We start from the raw sequence: 8,243 nt of genomic DNA, 5'->3' as shown, positions 1-8,243 counted from the left end.
ATGATGGAACTGTAATGAATAAATATTAGTTTCCCCTTTTGAGTCTTGTTCCTCTCAAGATTCTCACTCATACTAAATATATAAATATAAATCATAATATGGAACAAAATAATGTTTTATCAGAACCCTTGTGCTGCATAAAAGAATACAGCAATATGGTACACTGGACCTTAACAAGAGTCTTGGTTAATATGGGGGAGTGTTAGGAAGGGTAGTATGGGTAAGAGTCTTGATTAGTTAATGTGTGTTGAAAAGGGTCTCAATTGGTCTAAGTCATCGTTGAGAATGGTAATAATTAGTCCTGGTGGTTTCTGGATAAGGTACTGATTAGTGCAAATGGTTGTTAGGAAGGGTACTGATTAGTCCAGGTGAGTGCTGGCAACAGTCTTGATTAGTCTGGATGTGTGTGGGTCTCAGTTAGTCCTGGTATATTTTCAGATGGGTAGTGAGTAGGCTACTCATAACCAGTGTACTAATTAGGGAGGACGTAGCTCAGTGATTACCAAGCTACCACCGCTGGGCCCCTAAGCAACGCCTTCAACTCTCAAGTGCTCAGTTGTAATTTGCGCTGGATAAGAGCGTCTGCCAAATTCCGTAAATGTATGATTAAAATGATGATTAGCCTAGCCAAGATAAGCTAGGCTAAACAAAGCTGGATAAAATTAAGCTAAGCTAAGCTAAACTTCGGCGCTAAGTGAAGCTTGTTGGACAACTTAAGTGATTGACTTAGGTTCATCATCTAGCATTGTTTGAAGTGATTGAAGTTCATCTGTTGGAAAACTGGCTGTAAATGGTACTTACAACCAACATGACGAGTCAATCAAGAATGCAACGAGTTTATTGAAGTCTGAAAGTAAAGCAATGTTTGAGTTGACTCCTGTGTCTGTGGTTGACTGAGTCCTTTCCTTCGAGTTAGAGGTAGAATTGAAATGCAAAATCCAAGATAACTTGACAGTCTGGGAAACAGTTAGATTAGTGTTTGAAAGAGTCGTAAATAGTCTGGGTGAGTGAAAGGTACAGACTAGTCCTGCTATTGAGTAGGTGAATGTTGGAAAGGGCCTTGATCTCTGGAAAGCTGCTTTAAGACAATGTCTGTTGTTATACAAATAGAAATGAATTGGAAAATGAATTGAATAAGTCCAGATGAGTGCTGCAAAAGGTATTAATTAGGCTTAGTGGGTGTTGGGCAGGGTACTGATTAGACTAAATGGGTGTTGGAAGGTGACAGTAAGTTGCATAGTCTGCATCAAGACAACAAACCTGTTGTGGATTATGTTGATCATAGCACAGATTTTTTGGTACTGTCTGCCCAATGAAGAGGTTATCCACATCTTCTCAGTTGTTCTTTATTGTGCAGTTCCTGATCAGCTAATCACTATTGGAATCAGGAGGATTTTGGAAGGATTGTAGAGATTCTGGCCTCATTTTTTGACACTTCTGTGCTTCCTTGTCAAAGTGGATAGTCTTGAGGGTTGTAAGAACTCTGACTGTAAGAAGTCTGCACATCACAAACTTCAGAGGGAATGAGATCTGACATCAAAATTCCTCTTTTAATCAAAAATAGTTGTCTTATTATTATTGTTTATTGAAAAGTAGATTGTTGTCCGTGCAATGCGAGCTGCTCCACTGGCTCCCAGTACGCTGACAAGGCCCACTACTGCTGTAGTATCATCAGCAAAGTTGATGTGGTTTTAGTTGTGCTCTGCAGCACATTCGTGAGTCAGCACATCCTATTTAGCAATTGTCATTTTCGTTTTCAAGCTGCAAGTGTCAGGGCAATGGGGTGTCACAATTGGTGTTGGTGAACAAATCCATAAAGCCACACCCTGGAACGGCAGCAGACTCAGTCTTATATAAACCACTTGAGGAAGTTCAGCATTTCCATAATTAAATCACTCACAACTCATGCTTCCAAACGAACAAGACAGGATTTGATCCTATAAATTATTATTATTATTATTATTATTATTATTATAAATGCAGAACAACAATTGGCAGATTTGGCTATTGGAAAGACTTCAGACATTTAAAACAGCTTTGTGTCATTACTAGTAAAAGACACAGATAAGGTGCACTCAGGATGTCCACCTTCAAGAGAATTTGACAGAATTTATGCAGAATGGTACCTCTCATATGAACAACATAAATTTCCCACTGAGATCCCACACTGCTTTCTGTTGCCCTCGGTAGGAAAGAGATTTAAACAGTGTTTTGTGGATGTAATTTTTCTCCACAATATCTACACTTAGAAAGGAAAAACTTGCTTTTTTAAAGATCCCTGCCAACCGTGTACTGTTATTAGGTGTTTTAAGATTAATCTTACAAATATACACTTTTTCTAAACAAGCTATTTTTCCATCTGTGAAACCAATTCATAGAGAAGGATGAAGAAATATACCAAAATACTGTATAAAACTTGAACCTTTGCTTCTACTCACTTACCTTCAGTAACCATTTTCCCTCAGATCAATTTATTAATTAAATCTCTTCATCTTTTATAAGTTAGGTCACAGTGGATCTGTTCATAGGAATACTGGCTATGAGGCAGGAATACACTCTGGATGAGATGCCAGTGTTACACACATTAAGACACTCATTCACAGCTTGGGGAAATTTATCTTCGCCAACTCATCTTTCAGCATGTGTTTCGAATGTTGGAGGTAAACCACAGAACAGGGGAAAACCATCTTTTTACACATTTTTCTAGGCCAAAATCTTACAAATATTAATTAATAAATAAAGGTAATAATTAACATATTCAGGCATTTATCAGATTTCTATTTTTTTAAGATTTGTTTCCTAAAAATTAGATTGCCAATTGCTGATCTGGAAAAAACACAATAATTATTATGAATTTTTTTTTTTTACTTCAGTGGTGTCCTACCTATATCAACCTCTTAATACCATTATTATGCCTCTATGGCTATAGAAACCATCAATATTATACAGAAACACAGTACAATAAAGTGCTGCACCACAGACAGGTATCTCATGAAGTGAGAATGCATGCTAATATTAAAGCAAGAAACTTAACACAATTCATCATGTCTTCATACACCATTTCTAGCAGAAACATTGATTTTCTTCTTCTTCTTCTTCTTCTTTCGGGTGCTCCCATTAGGGGTCGCCACAGCAGATCATCCGTCTCCATACCACCATGTCCTCTACATCTGCCTCTTTCACACCAACTACCTGCATGTCTTCCCTCACCACATCCATAAACCTTCTCCTTGGTCTTCCTTTTTTCCTCCTTCCTGGTGGCTCCATCCTAAGCATTCTCCTACCAATATAACTCATGTCCCTCCTGTGTACATGTCCAAACCATCTCAATCTCACCACCCTCACCATGTCTCCAAAACGTCTAACATGCGCTGTCCCTCTAATAAACTCATTTCTAATCCTGTCTATCCTCGTCACTTCCAACGAAAACCTTAACATCTTCAGCTCTGCTACCTCCAGCTCTGCTTCTTGCCTTTTACTCAATGCCACTGTCTCTAATCCATACAACATCGCAGGTCTCACCACAGTCCTATAAACTTTCCCTTTCATTCTTGCAGATAATCTTCTATCACAAATCACTCCTGTCACTCTTCTCCACCCACTCCACCCTGCCTGCACTTTTTTCTTCACTTCCCTAACACACTCTCCATTGCTTTGCACTGTTGACCCCAGTTACCTGAACTCCTCCACCTTCTTCAACTCTTCTCCCTGCAACCGCACCACTCCACTGCCCTCCCTCTCATTCACACACATGTACTCTGTCTTACTCCTACTGACTTTCATTCCCCTTCTCTCCAGCGCATACCTCCACCTCTCCAGGCTCTTCTCAACCTGCTCCCTACTCTCACCACAAATCACAATATTATCCGCAAACATCATAGTCCAGGGAGACTCCTGTCTGACCTCATCCGTCAACCTGTCCATCACCACTGCAAACAGGAAAGGGCTCAGCGCCGATCCTTAATCCAGTCCAACCTTCACCTTGAACCAGTCTGTCGTTCCTACTGCACACTTCACTGCTGTCACACTGTCCTCATACATGTCCTGCACCACCCTCACATACTTCTCTGACACACCAGACTTCCTCATACAATACCACAACTCTTCTTTTGGCACTCTGTCGTACGCTTTCTTTAAATCCACAAATACACAATGCAATTCCTTCTGTCCTCTCCTGTCTGCATCTCTCCTAAAAATCTCCTTGCTTCTACTGGTATGTCATCTGGTCCAACCGTCTTTCCACTCTTCATCCTCTTAATCGCTGCTCTCACTTCCTCCTTACTAATCCTATCCACTTACTGCTTCACTAACTCCACATCATCCAACCTTCTCTCTCTCTCATTTTCCTCATTCTAAAACTGCTCAAAATACTCCCTCCATCTTCTCAACACACTCTCCTCACTAGTCAACACATTTCCATCTCCATCCTTTATTGCTCTTACTTGCAACACATTCTTTCCAGCTGGGTCCCTCTGCCTGGCCAATCTGTACAAATCCTTTTCTCCTTTCTTAGTGTTTAACCTCTCATACAGCTCCTCATATGCCTTATCCTTGGCTTTTGCCACATCCCTCTTCACCTGCTGCCGCATCTCCTTGTACTCCTTATATATATATATATATATATATATATATATATATATATATATATATATATATATATATATATATATATATATATATATATATATATATACAGTGAGGAAAATAAGTATTTGAACACCCTGCTACTTTGCAAGTTCTCCCACTTAGAAATCATGGAGGGGTCTGAAATTGTCATCGTAGGTGCATGTCCACTGTGAGAGACATAATCTAAATAAAAAAAATCCAGAAATCACAATATATGATTTTTAAACTATTTATTTGTATGATACAGCTGCAAATAAGTATTTGAACACCTGAGAAAGTCAATGTTAATATTTGGTACAGTAGCCTTTGTTTGCAATTACAGAGGTCAAACGTTTCCTGTAGTTTTTCACCAAGTTTGCACACACTGCAGGAGGGATTTTGGCCCACTCCTCCACACAGATCTTCTCTAGATCAGTCAGGTTTCTGGCCTGTCGCTGAGAAACACAGAGTTTGAGCTCCCTCCAAAGATTTTCTATTGGGTTTAGGTCTGGAGACTGGCTAGGCCACGCCAGAACCTTGATATGCTTCTTACAGAGCCACTCCTTGGTTATCCTGGCTGTGTGCTTCGGGTCATTGTCATGTTGGAAGACCCAGCCTCGACCCATCTTCAATGCTCTAAATGAGGGAAGGAGGTTGTTCCCCAAAATCTCGCAATACATGGCCCCGGTCATCCTCTCCTTAATACAGTGCAGTCGCCCTGTCCCATGTGCAGAAAAACACCCCAAATCATGATGCTACCACCCCCATGCTTTACAGTAGGGATGGTGTTCTTGGTATAGTACTCATCAATCTTCTTCCTCCAAACACGTTTAGTGGAATTATGACCCAAAAATTCTATTTTGGTCTCATCTGACCACATGACTTTCTCCCATGACTCCTCTGGATCATCCAAATGGTCATTGGCAAACTTAAGACGTGCCTGGACATGTGCTGGTTTAAGCAGGGGAACCTCCCGTGCCATGCATGATTTCAAACCATGACGTCTTCGTGTATTACCAACAGTAACCTTGGAAACGGTGGTCCCAGCTCCTTTCAGGTCATTGACCAGCTCCTCCTGTGTAGTTCTGGGCTGATTTCTCACCTTACTGAGGATCATTGAGACCCCACGAGGTGAGATCTTGCATGGAGCCCCAGTCCGAGCGAGATTGACAGTCATGTTTAGCTTCTTCCATTTTCTAATGATTGCTCCAACAGTGGACCTTATTTCACCAAGCTGCTTGGCAATTTCCCCGTAGCCCTTTCCAGCCTTGTGGATGTGTACAATTTTGTCTCTAGTGTCTTTGGACAGCTCTTTGGTCTTGGCCATGTTAGTAGATGGATTCTTACTGATTGTATGGGGTGGACAGGTGTCTTTATGCAGCTAACGACCTCAAACAGGTGCATCTAATTTAGGATAATAAATGTAGTGGAGGTGGACATTTTAAAGGCAGACTAACAGGTCTTTGAGGGTCAGAATTCTAGCTGATAGACAGGTGTTCAAATACTTATTTGCAGCTGTATCATACAAATAAATAGTTTAAAAATCATACATTGTGATTTCTGGATTTTTTTTTTTTTAGATTATGTCTCTCACAGTGGACATGCACCTACGATGACAATTTCAGACCCCTCCATGATTTCTAAATGGGAGAACTTGCAAAATAGCAGGGTGTTCAAATACTTATTTTCCTCACTGTATATATATAGAATATACACAAATCTTGACTAGCGTGCTCTCTGACTATCCAATTAAAAGACGCAAAAAATGCAGACATACCTGGACGCCTTCTAGTTAGCCTCAGTGCTGTCAACTGGCAATCTGTTTGGTTAAAGCAACACCATTCACTGTTATATATTATATAGCATTGGTACCCACAGTACTAATGCTTGAAGCCTTACACAGATACCTTTGACTAATGAAATGAAGATAATAGATTATTAGGAATATTTTAATAAATATTCATGAACAAAAATATCTTAAAATATAAGTGAGTGATGCTTAAAGTGTTCAGGCCTTGCTGGCCCTGACAGACCACCAGTGAGTTGTAGTAACAGTAGTAGTCATTGTAGTAGTAGTAGTATTAGGACTAGTTGTTGAAGTAGTATTAGTAGTACATTTATAGCATATATTTATGCCCTTATCCATAGGAACTTAAATTTTTTTGTCATATTATACAACTAAGCAGTGGAGAGTTAAGGGGCCCTTGCTCAGGGACCCAGCAGTGGCACCTTGGCAACAGTGGCAACTTTGAACTCACAACCTTTCGGTCAGAAGTCAAACACCTTAACCACTGCAATACTACTCTCCTAGTAGTATTAGGGGAAGGATAAGTAAGATTAGTAGCAGTAGAAGAAGGAGGCATAGTAGTAGGAGTAATAGTAGGAGGAGGGTAGTAGGATTAAGAGTTGTATATGTTGTTTGTCCAATTCTCAAAAACCTTTGTTTTAATGAACTATAAGTAAAAGGGTTGTAACAAAGTAAGAAACAGTGACAATTCCTTTTAATCACAGCATGACAGAACTAGCAAAATGCTCAGAATTATCAGAACTCAATCAGAATCAGCATCAGTTACCAAACAGCCTGACTTTATGCACAATTCTTTACCCCTTAGTGTATGTAATGAAGTATTTAACTATCTATCTATTATATTGATTTATTCAGGTCAGGGTCACGGTGGATCTGTCCATAAGAATACTGGCTGTATACACTCTGGATAAGATGCCAGTACTACACACATTTTAAACACCCATTCCCAGGGGGAAATGATCTTAGCCAATTTACCTATTGGCATGTATTTGATGTTGAAAGTAAACTGGAAGGCAGAGGAAACCAGCACTTTACACATTTGTCTGGGCCAAATTCTTAAAATCATCAATGAATTAATAGTCAATTGGTATACAATTCAGGCAATTATCAGATTTCTGTTTTTTTCCCCTCAATTTGTTGTCTAAAAATTATATATACTGTCAAATACTGAGGTGGAGAAATCAGATTTGGTTTAAGTTTAGGTGAAATAACTATTTTTATTATTATTATTATGCTATTTTTATATGTAGTAGGACATGGAGGAGGAGGGGGAGGAGGAGAAGGAGCAATAGGTGGAGGAGGAAAAAGAGGAGTTGTAGCAGCGGTGGGAAATGCATTTCACACATCAGTAGCATCCTTCCTGAATCAATCCGCCGCTTAATACCATCATCATGATGCCCGGCTATAAAACACCATCAATATTATACAGAAATACATGGAGTGCTGCATCACAGACAGGAATCTTATACAGTGAGAATGAATGCTTCACTAAAGCAAAAAACCCAATGAACAGAATTCAACAAGTCTCCTTTAACTGTAGCCATAACTGCATACATTATCTCTCACAGAAGCATCAATATTAACCTCATAAAATGACAAAATCACTTCAGCAAAAGCGTTAATCAGGTCGTTTCTATATTATTATCATTAGAACTAACAGAGTGTAATAAAGTCTAGCTAATGACAGAGTCCATGTTTGGCTACAGCATATGGAAGATTTTTAGTTCCTGAAATTATTGCAACCTCATCTCTTTATTTTGGTTTTGAATCACAGTCACTGTACATTCTAGAGGTCAGAAGATGGTAAGACATGGTTAGCGAAATAAATCTA

Source organism: Silurus aristotelis (assembly GCF_946808225.1).
Source record: "Silurus aristotelis genome assembly, chromosome: 3".
NCBI lineage: Eukaryota > Metazoa > Chordata > Actinopteri > Siluriformes > Siluridae > Silurus > Silurus aristotelis.
The sequence above is the reverse complement of the archived record's forward strand: the minus strand, read 5'-3'. Positions refer to the sequence as shown.